At 39.2% G+C, this 17,848-nt stretch overlaps 1 pseudogene; it reads right to left on the reverse strand.

Annotated features, from left to right (window-relative positions):
• The window catches only part of LOC121637466, a 79,621-nt pseudogene that overhangs the window by 18,303 nt on the left and 43,470 nt on the right, over positions 1-17,848 (reverse strand).

Below are 17,848 nucleotides of genomic sequence, written 5' to 3' on the forward strand. Positions count from 1 at the left end.
TATAATCAATTTAAAAATTAAAATCAAACACACACACACACACACACACGCACACACACACACACACACACACACACACAAATCTTGCAAATGCCACTGACATATACAGTATATAGACATACATTCACCCATATCCAAACATAATTTCTATGGTGATAAGTGAGTATAGAGACGGTTGCAGTTGCAAGACAATTCAGATTGTTAAAATCAATCATGAACTTGTGCTTTGCCACAATATGGCAGTGATGAAAAGAAAGAGAATATTTATTAAAAACACTTAGTGCTTTTTTGTAGTCCTTTTATAGGTTTGATGGTTGTGGGACAGGAAAGAGACCAGCTCATCAGACCGTACTAGATGTATGTAAAGATCAAAGAATAAAGGAAAATATATATACAGTTTTTTGGTGTTAAGCAGGAGACAGAAATCTGTGAGCCAGCTGTGCACAGATGATAATGCAGCTGTAAGGATACCAGCAGCTTTTTGGATGTTATTTTTTCTTGGTATAAATGACTACATGATCTAAAACGTAGTAATGTGTAAATGTTTTTTGACATGAATTTGGCAAATTTCTGATGAAGGGTTAAAATATGGCCAAAGGACTGACTCCCAGAGAACACCAACATCACAGCCCAAGCATGGAAAATTAACACCATCCATGGATACATTCTGTTTCGTGTGTCGTCATTGACCTGTTTTATCCTAAAAAAAACTGGCACCAGCATGTGATTTAACTGGTGACAAGCAATACATCCAGTTATAGATGGCAGGAAGAGACTCTCTTCTTAAGCCTGCACACTATGCTAGATGCATCCAGCACCAGCTGTGTTAGCACGTCTGAACCCATGACACAGCTGACTGTGTCCTTTTACATTTCAGCAGCATCCACGTATCTACGATATCAATAGAAGCTGACATAACGCCGACTGAGGCAACATCCATTTTTGCTTTCATGTACAGTATTTCTGTAGGCCTGAGGGATATCTCACACCTTTCTGTCAAACGTCTTTCTCTATGAGCACTTCTCCACTTTTCCTTTTATCCTGCACTAAATAAGCTGAGTTATTCATATACTGGCACACAAAGACAAGCTGAAATCAATCGGTTTTCTTACCTTTGACAACCAAAATGGCAGAGGTGGACAGGCTCTCCACATCTGTGTCGATAACACACACATACTTCCCACCATGGTTCAGCTGAATGTTGCGAATCATCAGATCCCCAGATATGATCTAAAGGAAATGGATAAATAAGGTTAAGTAAGATATGTAGAGTTATTTCATCAGGGAGCTTTTGGCACTGGGATGTTTTGAATGTTTAAATGCTTTCCATCAAAACAAGTCTCCAGGCCACTGATTTCTGCATCTCTACAATGACATGGCCGACGCACTCTGCACAAATAAAGCTTTTGTTGTCCTTTAGGCAATACCCAACCAGCCAGCCCCTCAGCTACCAGTTAAGCACAAGACACACAAAACAAATACAGTTTAGCTAATTGGCAAGATTATCATTATTATACTCTAATTACATAAAAAATAATTATAAAATGTTTGTAAAATCCTAGTGTGAAGAAAAATATCTTACAAGAGCTGCATGACTGTGTTGGTCAGTGGGCAAACATCACAGCAAATATTAGTTGTTTGTTATTTACTAAATTTGTTTAAACACTAAAGTCATGGAAGGGCTATAGAAAAAAATGTTATATGACACAGGAATCAGCTGTTTAATTTTCTGTCTTTTATTTGCATTTGGTGCACTATGATTTATCTGTATTCATGGTCACTAACAGAAGTTACCACTGAAAGAGAAAAAAATTGTTTAAAAAAATGCAAAGTGTAAATAGTTGGTTTTAACCTTCAGTCACAATTCAAAAGAAACAAATTTTCAATGTCGTAGCGAAAAAACGCTGTGGGAGGCAAAAACAGAAAAGTCTATAAAATATACAAGTTACAGTCAACAGATTCAACAGATTCAACAGTAATTGGTGACAGGTGAGGGTTTCAGGATTAGGTATGAAAAAAAGCATCCATCAGAAATGTAATCTTTACATTGAAAGTAGCACTATGTAACTATCTGACCTTAAAAATCCATGTATCTGACTCATTTTGATGGCACAGCGACATTCCCCATGGACATTTAGTGGAGCTAACATTGCCCAGCAGTGTCCTAAGGCTCAGAAACCGCATTTCACAGAGAAACTGCATTTTTTTTCTTTTTTTTAAGTACTGCGTTATTTTACTGCATCATTTCACTTTTCGGCAAAGTGTCACACACTACCAAATGTATATTAATATAGTGGCCATTTTGAAAATGCACTGGGGATGATTCATTAAAGAAAAGCAAGAGGGCATTACCTGAGGAAGGGAGGAAAAGAACAAGAAAAGGGGAAAAAGCAAGACGTAAGACAATAGTCAACATGGTAGTGACTTTTACTGACTGGAGAGAGCTCAGAGTATCCAAAATGCCAAAAAAGCTGACTTCATGGAGTGCCGCATTTAGAAGGATTTACCATAACTCACTTGTGTGGCTTTATGGATGGACAGATTAAGAACAAAACACTGTACTCTGTAATCATCAGCAAGTTTAAAAAAAAACTTTTCAATGCAAGATTCCAAAAAATGTTTTTATCTTTAACATCATTAGATCTGTAATGAAAAGATTCTGAGTCTGTGTAAATCTCCTTGTGTAAAGGCCAAGGACAGAAGCCACTGTTGGATGTGCATTAGAAACCATCACATCACTGTTATCATTATAACCCCATGGATTCTGGAGTACCTTGAAAAACCATATTCACATAACATGGCCTACTTCTGCAAACAGAAATTTAACCTGGAACTGTCTTTAACAAGAAGGAAGCCTTTTTATTAAACTACAGAAACACTGCTCAGGTCTCCATCTTAGTTGGACAGAACGACAGTGGCTATGGGTCTTGTCATCATCTGTGATGGTACGGGGACATCAGTGTCCATTTCATGGGTGACTGGATGTCTGTGGTTATTTCAGCAGGACAATGTCAGACCTTCCTCTGCTTGACTTAGAACAACATACACACAGGGTGTATGTGCTGACTGGTCTGGCTGCAGTCCAGGTCTACCTCCTTTTCATGAAGCAGCTGAAATCTTATATTAAGCAGGAACAACCATAGATTCCTCAGAGAAACTCAAATATTTCATATATATATATATTTTCTTTACTCTTATAATTCTTATTTTTTATTCTCAGTGCTTATCCAAACTGTTTTGTTGTGGCCAAAAATGCATCGTAATCTCGTTCTACAGTGCATCTATGATGTTATGTTGAATGACAATAAAGGAATCTGAATCTGAACCTTAATATTTTTTGATATTCTAACAGGATCTATTTAATTAAAATTGTCTAATTGGGTTCACAATGATAATAAAACCGGCCTCTCACCACCATTATCTGTTAAAAAACACATTTCTGTTCAGGCTAAAAGTTTTTTAATGATCTCTTTTGAACAGATTTCATCCAAACAGCTCCATTGTGTTCTCATTTGACTGCTGATGGTATTCACCCTCTAAAAGTCACCTCTTGAAGTACCCTGTCACAAAGAATGTGAGCCTGTGAAAAGAGGTATGCTACATTAAGAACAAGTCACCCAGGGGCAAGCCAGGTAAGACTCGCTGCAGTCACAGCAGATTTCGTCACCTAGTGGCAAGTAATCATAACTCTATTGTGCTGCAACAGGGAGAGAATGCCTATGGATCCATTTCTTTAAGTCAAATGGCATTCCTAGGCAGCCACGGGACAAAAAAAAACTTCTATCTACAGTTTGTGTCTCCTTTTTCCTTCCTTCCATCTCCTTCCCATGACGGTTTATTTTACTCTCCATGTCTGATTTGGTTTTCAATGTCAGCCACCACCTGGACAACCTGAGAGCATGCAACGAGTTGTAAGGCCTCCTGTCTATGCAGAAAGGAAGTGATGAGGCAGATTTGCTTTATTATGTTAATTCATTCATCAGAAGCTGTTGAGCAGAGGGCTGGTAATCTCACTGGACAGGGAGAAACTAATTCTGTGAAAACTATATCTTGTTAAATGCCATTGTGGTTTCCAGTGTCACCAGTAATTGTCTTTTGCATTCATGAAGATTTAAGTTTGACATGTCCACAACACTGCAAAGGTATTCTAATATGAAATCAACCTTTAACACAAGACTGGCACTAATCATTCTGCAAGTGTTGGGGGATAAATGGAACCACATATAGCAAAAAGAGTGAGAGTAATAAATTCAAACTGACAAGCTCTGAACAATTAGGTTTGCATTTCTTCAAAAGAAACAGATATTCAGCAGTCATTATTTCAAGTTGTAGGGATTTCAAATGAATATTTACTGGTGTCAGGGCTGCCCTTGGTGAATGCCACTCAGCTCATTACTTAATTATTCTGGGACTCGCGATTCATAAATAGGTATGCAAATTCAATTACACTGGTGTAAGATAATAAGAAAATGTGCTCCCTTGAGGCACAAGAATTAAAAGTTGGAAGGATGAAAAGTATAAAGACTTCATTAATGAGGAGCCCTAGCGAGATTAAAATTGTATTTCACCAATGTACTATTAGAGGTATAACACATGGCAGCTCATGTAGTTAGTACAAAAGGTAAGGATCCAAACTTATGGGCCTGATAGAGGCGTTTACCAACGTTTTAAAATCTATGAATGACTGAATGTAATCAGTTCTCATTTGATATCACTGTCTTTTGAAAATTTGTTCACCACTAATCCAGAGAAACTTTCAAATGAACAACTGTTGGCATGAATTTCTCTATAAGAGGTCCTTAGCAGGGCAGTGGAGCATGCCCTTACAGACCACACAGCTTGTCCCACTTAATCCCACACCAGCTGAAAATATCTGAGTTAAATGCTTAAGATCACTTACCCCGCCCACTCTTTCAAAATGATCGCTGTCTTGCTGGAAGTCGATGAGCTGGCCGTTGAAAGCCCATGTGAAAGAGACATCCAGAGCTGGATCGCGGGCAATCTGGCATGGTATCACGATGCTCTCGCCAACAATAATCTCCATGTTAGTGGGCCTCATGGTGATTCTAGTGGGCTCTGGCCAGACAACAGATGACAGTACACGCATGTTAATATCTCTGCCACCAGCACCTCTAACACCAACGTGACCCCTGTAACTGCAGTCTCACTACAATTCACAGCTAAATCAAGCCTCTTTCATTACATTAGTCATGCAAGTGCTCTTAATACAGCAATGAATTTCCAAGTGCATCCATTAAAAGTGTGTAATGATATCTTAGCTCTGCATTTTATTTATCTGACTGTCTGGAGAGAGAATGTAGTTTTCAGAAAAGGTCACAGTAATTAAATCCTCTGACATTAAATGTTTCAGCTGTCAGTGTACGAGAACAACAGATGCCAATGAGAATAAGTTAGACGACAGCAGGACACATCAGATTAAACCATGTTGCTACATGAACGTGTTATGTCACACTACTCATGAATAATGACCTGTATATCAAGGATAATGTTTGCTGATGCATAACTGTGCAAAAATAGCTATATGTATTGGACATTAATCTAGGCTGTGAACAAAATAGATCATTGTTCAGCAACTGGTGGTTTGCAGGCCAAAACTGGCCCACCAGATTACACTGACTTAAAAAACAAACAAAAAAAAAAAACAAAAACAAAAAAAAAAGATTGCAAGTTGTGTCTTATTGTGCAGAGACATGATGCTGTTTGCAGTGTTAAGGTGGGTACACACTACAGGATAATTGGACTGATTTTTGTCCCGATTTCCCCCTTATGATAAAAGCCAGCAAAGGCCCGATGGTTGGATGTTTGCAAACAATATCGTGACCGATTTTCCTGTGGTGTGGGGTGTGTTAAGAGTGATTTTGTCCAGTCCGATTCGCTCGGAGGGGTTTGGAAGGAGAGATTGGAAGTGACTAGAAATCCTGTAGTGTGGGTGGTGCCAAGCACGCAAAGTGTGTAACGTCACTGTACTGGAACAAACGCCAATCAAGATGCAAGCTGACTCAGAGCTAAGTGGTCAGATGAAAAAAACAGCTTCATTTCTAGTAATGTGCTGCACTTTCGCCAATAACGGTAACAGTGTTATAATGATGGGAAGAGTAATTAATTAGATTATTCTTACTGAAAAAAGGAATGCCATTAGTAATGCTGTTATTAATAAAGCTTGTTATGTGGACTGTTGAGTGTAAAGACTACAATGTCGCTAATGGATGACATCACATGACGTTCGACAGATTTTGACTAGGACCCTGCCTGCCAAGCAGGCTCATGCTGTTTTATCAGTTCTTTGGCTGACATTAATAAAGCACCGTTAACACAAGCAAGAGAGTTGTTATTAATGTGATGTTATTATTCCCATCACTACTTGTTTGCAGAAAATTTTTCCATAGTCATTTTTCCTTTTTTGTGTGTGTTTTTCGAATTGGAGGAGGCCGAAAATAACTGCCGTTGTTACTTGCTTCTTTACATTGAAGTCTTGTTTGACTATGCAAGATTTGGAACATTGAGTGTGAAGAACCTGATATACTGAAGAATTGTTTGTGTGTGGTGTGCTCCGTAGTGCAGATCAGAAGTATCTGTCTGACAGAAGCAATCTGTCTTTTGTTATCATCAAGCATGGGCATCGCACCCACGGGGGTTGTGGGTGTTTTGACACCCACACTTTTCATAGTAACAGGGTCCAACACACACACTTTTTTTGCTGTTTTTTTTTTTTTGACTTTTGAGGAAATGTTGCTGCTCCAGTCGCTCTGTGTTCTTGTGCTCCCTGAATCATGACAGGACTGTCAGTGATCAGCAGATCGGCTTGTCTGTCCCAGGACGTCTCTTTTGTTGTTTGGTTATTCTTCATCATGTTGAGAAGGGGGAAACTAGCAGGATACTGATGTAAGACAGTAGCCCATTTTAATGCATTTATTTTATATCATTTTCATTATTAACTTATGTTTTCTTGTGACACAGCTGTAAAATTTGCTGGTCATAAGACAACAGGTTCAGATATGTAGCAATTGTCAAGAACAAGGGGATATCTTCTCTAAGTGTGGGTTACATTAAATCATTGGGGGCGGCGTGGTTCAGTGGATAAAGTGGTTGTGTTGTAGCCTGAGGGTTGCCGGTTTGATACTCGGCCCGTTGAGCTCATATCGAGGTGTCCATGAGCAAGACACCGAACCACAAATTGCTCCTGATGAGTCGTGGTTAGCGATGGCAGCTTCCGCCATTAGTGTGTGAATGGGTGAATGTGATGTATGATGTAAAGCGCTTTGGGTATCATTCCAGGTACAGTAAAAGCGCTATATAAATTCAGACCATTTACCATAAATTATTGGTGCTGTACAGATGCTGGATGGACAGGTTTACCTTTTAGGAGCCATGAATGTGGTGGAGGGAAATCATGAACAATCATGTAATATTTATTTAGAAAAACAACTACAAAGAAATATATCATTTTCCAAAAAGTAACAGTCATACAGAAGTATGCACATCTTTTTCAAATTGTGCTTTCTGTATAGCCTTTATAAAAACAAAAGTACAGAGCTACCTTATTATCTTTAGTGTGAGCTTTATGTGAGATCCCTTACAATTTTATATCATCTAGGATGATATACACTCCCCCCAGCCACTTTATTAGGTTCACCTGTTAAATGGCTTTTTAACAGAATCTGCTAATCGCATGGAATCAACTCAATGCATTTTGTCATGTAGACATGGTCACCAAAATAAGTAACCAAACCAAGGATCAGAATGAATGAATGAATTTATTGTAATTGCAAAACAATTACATCAGCAATAATTGGCAGTGAAATTCTTAGATCCCAGGCTCTCCTAACAATGCTAAAATGAATATAAAGTGTTTCTCCAGTTGAGAAGGAATGGTCGGACACTTTAGCTGCAAAGCTAACGCCTCAGTTGTCAATCTCGGAAACGCTAGCTAAGCCACCCTCCGCATTACAGCATCTCCACGAATGTGCAATGCACCTGCAACCTTTCAGAGGTTAGTAAATGCTCTGTTTGCAGGCCTGTCTTACTGTACGGCCTATTTAGATGACATTGTGATTTACATAGAAACTTTGGAAGACCACCTGTCTGTGTTGAGGACGTATTCTTACGCTTAGCTCAAGCATCATTGACACTGAACCTCGCCAAATGTGGGTTCAGGTGGTCCACTGTCTCCTATTTAGGAAAACAAGTAGGACAAGGAGTAGTGTGCCCTCTTGAGGCTAAAGTTGAAGTAATGACTCTGTTCCCTGTTCCGGAAAACAGAAAAGCTCTGCGCCACTTTCTCAGTTTGACAGGGTACTATCGCAACTTCTGCCACAATTTTTGCCACAGTTGTCACACCCCTAACAACTTTGATCAGTCCGAAAAATTACTTTAAGTGGACTCAAGAATGCCAACATACTTTCGACAGTGCCAAAGCTCTCCTTAAACATGTGCCAGTGTTAGCTGCACCCAAGTTATTAAAACCATTCAAACTTGAAATTGACGCCAGTGCAGTAGGAGTGGGAGCCGTGCTCCTACAACCTGATGATGACGCGACTGAACCCCCCGTGTGTTGCTTTTCCAGGAAGTTCAGCCGGCACCAGTTGCATTATTCAACAATAGAAAAGGAGACCCTGTCGCTGCTGATAGCTTTACAGCATTTTGATGTATACGTGGGTTCTTCGTCTGTGCCTACATTAGTATACACTGATCATAACAAGTTCACATTCTTAGGAGGAATGTACAATCAGAATCAGCGGCTAATGCGTTGGGCACTTACAGTACAGGAGTATCACTTGGAGATACACCACAAGAGAGTTGTGGATAACGTTTGTGCAGATGCTCTTTCTCGTATGGAAGTTGAAATCTGAAAAATGTATGATGTACGATGTAAGAATGCGTGATAACGTTCCTTTGTTGTGTTTACCCAAAAGGAAACACTTGGAAGCCTGATGGTGGACGTAAGTGTTAAGGGTGGGGGTGTCACATCCCAGACCTACAGCCTGCGAATGTGTATGTAAATTCTGCTGCTTGGTCGCAACATAGTGATTGGCTGCAGATCCGGCTGGAACCACCCTCCTCTTTTACCACTGGGATTGGTCCCTGCCAGTTCAGCTCTACCTACATCGGGACCAACCTTGTCGGCCACCTCCGTGATTGGACGCTGCCAGCTCCGGGCTTCCGCCGAAAGGGAGCAATCAGAAAGACTCCAGGTCCTTAAGAAGGAGGAACTGCAATCGTTTGATGCAGCTATGTTCCATAGACTCACAGTTTGCCAATTTGGGATTGAGATAGACACTGGTTGTGGTTTGTAAATAGCCTTTGTGGTTTTGTAAGCTTGAGATTCCCTTTTTGTTGTTTGCACGGTTGTGCTAGTGGTTTAATAACTGAGAAGAGACACTCATTTTGAGTAGTGATTTGAGTTTGTTTGTATAGAGTTTTGGTTTTCTTAATAGGAGACGTATTTTGTTTTGTAGAGACTTCTGAGTTACGTTCTCATTAGGAGGCGTTTAGTCTTTGGTTTGTTTGTATAGAAAGATTTGATTTGTAGTCATAATAGTAGGACTTTGTTTTGTGAATAAGTACAAGGTACTGTTTATTTTTATATAGTGTTAATTGTAATTGTTAATTGTTACCTAATTAAGGACACCTTTTGTTTCTCTTTCTCTTTTTACTATACTGGACATGATATATTACCTGAAATAGGACACCTTTTGTTAGTAGCCCTGGTTTTGTTTAATAAATTATTGTTATATATATCATTCCATGGGTTGGGTTTGTTTTGTTATCGACCCCGTTTCCCATAGTTTACAGAAGGGGTCGTAACATTGTTGCTGACAGCATTTAGAAGTCTTATGGCCTGCGGTATGAAGCTGTCCCTGAGCCTGATGGTACAGGCTTCAATGCTGCAACTCGATTAGACGGACCACTGTTGAATGGTCCTTGACACTGCAATTTCTTTTCATAGGAAGGCAGCAGCAGAACTGAGGCGTGATCAGATTTCCCAAAAGGAGAGCGAGGGAGGGCCTTATACATCTTTGCGTAAGGGGTGTAAACATGATCGAGTGTGTTCTTGCCACGCGTCCCCAGCTGATGTGTTGGTGGCCATCAAGTCTCTGCCCTGTTCATAACTTCAAATAGTTCTTCCATGGCCTTGTTGGTATCAGCGTGCTGCAGAACATACACTACTGTCATGACAACTGATGTGAACTCACGTGGAAGATAATAAGGCTGGAACCTGATCATGAGGTGCTCCAGGTCCGGAGTACAGGCCGTAGAAATAAATCCCACATCTGAGCACCATTTGTTGTTCAGCATGAAACAGACACCACCTCCTTTGCTCTTTCCTGAATGTATAGTCCGGTCCAGCAACAAACCTAGAGTCTCTCAGGAACAATGGCCTAGTCCGGGATTGAGTGGTCAAGCCAAGTTTCAGTTAAAGCAAAAACGTTATAGATGTTAATTTCCCGTTGAAACGCCATCCTGCTCCGAAGTTCATCCAGCTTGTTGTCTAATGACTGAACATTTGCTAGAAGAATATTCAGTAGAGGAGGCTGATCCCCTATTTCCTCACCCAGACCAGGACTCCAGCTCATGACCCTCTTTTCCAGGTAGGCGCCGCCATGGAGATTCCCTGCTGTAAGCTGGTAGTGGTGGTGGTGGTGACCTGATGCATAGTAATTATCTCTATCATATTGTATGATAGTGCTCACTTTAGCAGGTTGCATAACTAAAAAAAAAAAAGAATAATATGAGACTAAATAAGAAAAAAAAAAAAAAAAAACGTTAGTGGAGAGAGCTTGAGATGCAGCAGCCATCCTCAGTGCCATCTGCAGAATGGGCAAGAAAGTAGATTTAAGCAACTCTTTGTGTGTAGGCCCCTCATAAAATGTATTAAAAATGTCAAATTTATATATATATATATATATATATATATAAATATATATAATGCCTGAACGAGTTAAAATCCCCTGAGTTCATGAACTCATTCATATTTTGGGTGAACGTGAACTGAACGTACTGTATTGCTGCCTGATGAACGTTACTGTGAGCGTGCTCATTCTGGCATTTGCGAACGGCTTCCTCTCACAGTTAAACTCTGTTCAACAGAGTGTGAGATTTCCATGAAGCCGTCCAGGAAAAATCCCAGATAAAACACATTGTAAACAGGTCTTAATATATAGGTTAAAAACACCAAATCTGGCAACACCAACCACAATAGAGTGGCACCGCGCATTCATCATCAAATTGCGAAACATGGAGGCCGAATCAAATGAAGGCAGCAGCAACACCTCAGTCTCAATGATCACTACTGCATCTTCGTATAATCACTTAAAATCACTTTTTGAAAAGGTCAGTGATGATCCAGGAGGGACAAATCTGGCCTTTTTTTGGGGGGGTGGGGCTGGAACATCGGGGTGTGTGCTAGCCTACGCGGGGTGGTTGTGTGGGGGGGGCCTGGTCCTCCTAAACATGTTGCGGGCCCTCTGCCTTTGGGGGGTGGGGCGGCTGCTTCTGGGCTCATGGGGCCCTGGGCCCTTCGCTTGGCCTGCCCTGGGTAGCCGGTCCCTGGCGGGGCCGGCGGCTGCCGATCTTGGCCCACTGGAACCTGTGCCCCAAGATCATGGGGGGCTCTTGCTGGGGCTCTCCTCTGCCGCCCTTTGGGTGGGGCTGGAGTCGTCTTAGTGGTGGGGTAGCTTGGGTTAGTGCTCCAGGGCTGCTGCTGAGGGCCCGGGTCTCTGGGCTGCCCTGGTCTGCCTCTGGCCTCCGTGGAGGCGTGGTCGCATTTGCACGATCTCACTCACCACTCTTCATCACTGATCACTCCTCTTCCTCATGCTCTGCATGCTGACATTGAGTTGTCCAGTGGGTTTTTATACTAAGAGATAATCCTTCTTTTTATTTTTCCTGTGAGTTAGTATCTGGTCGCTGTTATGCTACTTTCATAATATGTCTTTTTGATTAGGTTATTATTTAAAAACTCTTAATGACTAGCAGCTCTGTTTTCTTTTGTTTTGTTTTGTTTTTTATGTGTTTGTTTCTGTTTTTGTTTTTTGTAAAGTTGTAGGAATCTTTCTGGTGTGTTCATGTACAGGTGTAACAGCTTGTTGTCTGGTGATGGTGTGGATTGAAGGGTCGTTTCCTTCTGTCTGTGATCTTTTTGTCTCCTTTCTTCTTTCCCTTTTTATTCTTTTTGCTATTTTCCATTTTTTTCTGTCCCCTCCGGTCAGGTCCAGCAAGATTACATAGATTCCGTGATTCAAAGTAAATAAATAAATTAATCACATTATCAAGAGGAGCCTTACCCATAGGCCTTCCCTTGGCAGAGCAAATTTGTTCAGCACGATACAGCAACCAGATTATTATTTTGCTGCTATGATGCTGGACAAGTTAAAAAAAAAAAAGAAAAAAAAAAAAACGTCAACAGCAAACCTGAAATGGCATATTGAACTAAAGCATGCAGCTAGCCTTCCAAGGTACGTAACTAAATGTCACTAAAAACAATCTAAAGACTTGGCAAGGGCGTGCTAAAGCAGCCAGAACTAAATAACGGCGTACAGTAGCAGCAGCTCTGTTTTCTTCATCTCCAGCCGCAGCTGGAAAACCTTTTGCAATATTTTGTCAGAGACCTGCAGCCTTTCATAAACTTGACAAATGCAAGACATATGGCACTTTTCCTGTATTATTATTTTTTTCTGTCAGTGATCAGCTGATCGGTTTTTCTCTCTTGTTGTGTTTGTTTATCGTTCAGCTGAGAAGAAGGAAACTAGCAGTTCATGGTTCACATATTTACCCCAAAGTCTTGTTTTTGATAGGACCTTCTCAAAGACAGTAGTTGGCTGGTGGTAAACAGGGCTTTGCTTCAGCTATGCAGGGGCGGGTCTAGAAAAGTTTTGATGTGGGGTCAGGCAGGAGCACTGACCAAGAAAAGGGGGCACAGATGACAGTTTTTTTAGGTCTTGATTTTATGAAATATTTATCTGATTATTACAACTAAAGTGATCATACAATGTAAAAATGTGAAGAAAAACTAGTAAAACAATCAGCCAATGATCATTTTCTTCAACAGTTTGGGTGATGCTGCTGTAGAACTTTTATCACTGCTACACAAACACACTTCAATGATAAAAGGAAAAATGTGTTTTTATCCAGGTCATACGTTTTATCAGAGTTTCTTCATCAATGTTGACTGTTTAATTTCAGTCGGCACATCTGGTGGTTTAATGACAGATTTTATCACCATGGAGACAGTTGGTGAGATGATGATATGAATTCTGAATTATGATCTAGAACATGGTAGAGATGATTTAGAACAACATATAGATGTAAATTACGTGCTGCATGAGGGTAGGAACATAGATTGACCCGTAAATGGAGTCCTTCGCCTTGTGGCTCAGCTCCTTCTTCACCACAACACACTGATGCAGAGTCTGCATCACTGCAGGCACAGCACTAATCTCCCGCTCCATCCTTCCCTCATTCGTAAACAAGAAGAAGAAATACTTGAACTCCTCGACTCAGGGCAGGACCTCATTCCTGACCCTGAGAGGACACTCCACCCTTTTCCGGCTGAGGACCATGGTGCTAATTCTTATCCCAACTGCTTCGCACGGCCCAATGAATTCAACTGAACCACATCATCTGCAAAAAGCAGAGCTCCAATCCTGAGACCACCAAAGCACACATTGGCTGCACATTGAAATTCTGTTTGAACAAACAGGAAACAAATCAGGCTTACTGCTGGCAATGTTTCACAGAAGCACAGGCAGGGAGGCACAGCAGAAGGTGATTGAACTGCTCAGAACATCAGTGCCCATCTATCCAGCATTAGTGATATGAGTGGATATGAGTGAGGCGATGTGTTCCCACAGAACCAAAAGGATACTCAAGGGCTAAACTCCATCCCAACCACAACCTGCTCACCTTTCTGCCATCTGGTACACAATACAGAATTATCTGCTGTTATAGCAGCAGACTTACTGTTCTTATTGTCCATGATGTCCCCAAACCAGAATTGTCTTTATTTGATTGGTTTTTCTTAAATAATGCCTATAAAATCTGAAAGTAATTAAAAAGACAATATTTGAATTAATTTGTAATATATCTTAAATGCATTATGATAATAATTACACATTGTCCAAATCAATCCATATAAGCCATTATTACACATTAGAGGCAAGTATTTTCTCTTTGCATGAATTTGAATATAGTCTCCCTCTGTAATTATCATCGTTAATGCATTCAAGAAACATTACAAATTAATTACTCTAAATTAGGCCCCGACCGATTAATCGGCAGGCTGATTAAATCGGTAAAAATCTGTAAATTTTCAAAATGGCAAATATCTGCCGTTGTTTTGCCGATTATATGCCGATTTAATCTTACTTTCTCATACAACAATAAATGCTGTTAAGTGTCGGAGTCTGCAGAATGATGTCCTTGTGCCGTTTGTCTACTTTCAATCAAATTCTTTATTGTTCCTGGAGGGAAATTGCTTTTGCAGCTAGAGCACAGAGGACAGACATCACACCACATCAGAAACATCAAAAACAAGATCAGAACCATTGACATATGTCAAAAAAGAGACTCACACAATCCAAAACAATAAATGAGCTTAAAATAAGTTAAATAAGAACAGCTAAAAACAAATAAAAAAAGATGGAGCTCTGACTCCATTCAATCCCACAGTCCCCCTGATGTTCATCCCCCTGTCTTTTCAACAGGGTTAGCTAGTACGTTAGCTAGCCAGGTTACATTGGTCTAGGTGGAGCTTCCTGACAGTTAAGTTTAGACTAATGTTGTACAACTAATGACTCAACATGTCTCAAGTTTCAGTTTAACTCCTTTTGCCATGTGTAATGACGAGTGATGTGTGCTTCGTGGTGTCGGTCAGCTGTTTATTTACACTGCATTGCTAAAGTTGTGCTAAATAAGCTTAAGGTGCTGTTTTGGCTAACTGCTGTAAGCGGTCTTGTTTTGAAGTCTGAAGCACCGGAACAGGATTTGCATGTAAAATGTTAGAGCATTGCAACTTTGACTTGTAATAGCACGTCCAGAACCAGCTGATGTCAGCAGTTCACATATATCGTGTGGTTAAGTTATTCCTAAAAAACGGCCAGTCATAACACCCGTCTATGTTAGCAATAACATCGCTGTTATCCCAACCTAGCATAGCATTAGCTAAGTAGCCAGTATCTGCAGAAATAACGTAAGTGTATAAAATATCTGAGAGTAAAGAACGAGCGTTCATCACTCCGTCAGCTGCAGGTTGAGGTGTATTTTAGGAGGAGAGATGTGAATGCAGAGGGGAGGAGGTTTATTCACTGCAGCACCGAACTTATTATTAATATTACAGTCTGTCTTCAGCCACCTTCATGATATCATATCTCCCTTAGGTTTACTTTGTGAGAAAATACTAACGTGACACAGGCTGTAACTGTGACTCACTATGTGTTACAATTAGTGCCACACCATTTTTGACCATTATATATAAAATACAACTCCATCAAAGATTACATAGTTTTTGACTGAGAAAAGCATATCTGGTTTTTATTTTGGTTCATAGATGATATATGCCATGATATATTTCAAGACAAAAGAAATACTTTAGTAAAGAAAATGTAATTTAACATTAAAGGGCATCAGAAGGCTGCAAAAATATTGTTGAGCTAACTTCATTCATGTTGGTTATATAAGGCATACACCTTATATATACTTTTCTACTTGTACTTTAACCTACTTCTAATTTGCATCAGCAGGAAGTACAAACAAGATATATTCAATTAATTCATCATTCATTTATACAATTCATTTATAGATTGACTTTTTAATGGTTATATATTTAATTTCCCAGTTCTTTAAATGCTTTGTTGCATGTTTTTGGAAATTTTTCTGTTGTAAAATTAAACATACTAGAGGACAAAATATTGTGAACGAGTATGATGTTCTACCTGTAATTCATATTTTTGTTTGTGTAAGCGCTAATTAACCAAAAATTAAGTTAAATTATTCATTATATTTAAAAAAAAAAATCATCCGATTAATCGGTAATCGAATTTCTTTTCTGACAAATATTGATATATCGGTATCGGCCTCAAAAAATCCATATCGGTCAGGCCCTACTCTGAATGACTTCTTATGACTAACAGCAATAGTGTGGTTGCATATTTCTCTGAAGAAGCTGCCTTATAACTGTAATTTAACAGTTTTGTTGTTTTTTTTGTTGTTGTATGTCACATGTGTTTGACTGCAGCCTTTTGGCAGAGAGCATGTAGCCTAGACTAAATTTTACCATCAGGATACAAAGAACTATAAAAGTGTATAAATAAGGTCAAACTGCTGAGTCACTACTTTCAGCTGCTCTTAAATAACTCAAAAAAGCCCAGAAGAACTTGACTTTCAAATAAAACTTAGCTTTACAAAAGAACCTTAATAAAATAACTTGTGAATAACATTTTAGTTCTAGCAGTTCTAGTGGAGGACATGCAGTTCATTGCGATTTACAGTTTATGACACTAGATATCAGTTAATCTTTTACACTTGGCCTTTAATTTTACAAAAGTTACATGAGTAGAGCTTTATATTTTGTCTGGAGACACACAATTAGTGCCAATGTGTTTAAGTATCTTTAACTTTTTCCTTTATGACTACCAAATTGTGAGTCAGCAGGCTAAAACCTTTACAATGGCCAGCAAAATCACAAACTAAACAAAAAACTAAGTCACAAACCATTTGTTTTAAAGGCATACTGCAAATTGTAACAGACAAGTCTCACTTGTTATCACTGAAAATGGAGCATGAACATAGCTTGTCAGTCATTGTAAAATAAATCAGGGGTAGGACAATAAACTTTGGATAATTTACTTTGTTGTTTGCAGCTTCAGATGGAAAAAAGCAGTGCTTACCCGTGACAAGAAGTCTTCCAGTTGTGCTTGCTGTTCCAAACTGATTCTTAGCAATGCACGTGTAGCTAGCTGCATCCCGTTTGGTTACGTTGGCAATCTTTAACGTTCCATTTAGAAATAAAGTAATCCTGTTGAAATTTAAAAAAACAAAAACATTATGATTATAATGAGTATAATTGTAATTATAATTATTATTATTATAATATATATATATATCTATATATATATCTATATAGATATATATATAGTATATTGAAGTTGTTTGTTATTTAAGCTGGTCTCCATTCCAATTTCATCTATAGTGCTTTTAGGCAATTTCTACCTAATCTTATTAAAACACAAAAGCATAGAAACAGCACTTTTAACCCAGGTGGTATTAAAAAGCTCTCCACTAAACCCCAGAAAATCAAAATTTTAATAAGATGCTAGCATCAGGCAGGGTTACCCATCACAGTTAGTGGTAAACTAATTTTAGGGATGCATAACTAAGTGGATAATTTACTTTACAGAAAGCATCATTGAATACCTAAAAGAATAATTAAATGTATCAAAGGCTTTATGTGAGCGGAATGGTTATTGTGCTGGGGGGCTCGAACCAGCTCCAATCGACAATATCCCAGCACAATTCTAATTCTGCAAGTTGTACATAACACACGGATAAATAAAAAAGGTGAAAATTCTACTAATTATATTCTATCTGTAAAGAGAGAATTGCATCTTCTTCTTCTCTTTTTGGCTTTTCCCTTTAGGGGTCGCCACAGAGAACTGCATGATAATGCTAAATGCTAAATTTATAATATGAGAAAGTAACCAAACCATGAGAAAAACTTTAAGCTAGCATCATTTAACTAGATGCTAATTCACTGCAGGTCTGTCACACCAAGTGCAAATGCATTAGTTAAGCCACTGCATGTCTTCGGATTGAAGCAGGTATGTTTTCTTAC

Source organism: Melanotaenia boesemani, chromosome 3, assembly GCF_017639745.1.
Source record: "Melanotaenia boesemani isolate fMelBoe1 chromosome 3, fMelBoe1.pri, whole genome shotgun sequence".
NCBI classification, from domain to species: Eukaryota; Metazoa; Chordata; class Actinopteri; order Atheriniformes; family Melanotaeniidae; genus Melanotaenia; species Melanotaenia boesemani.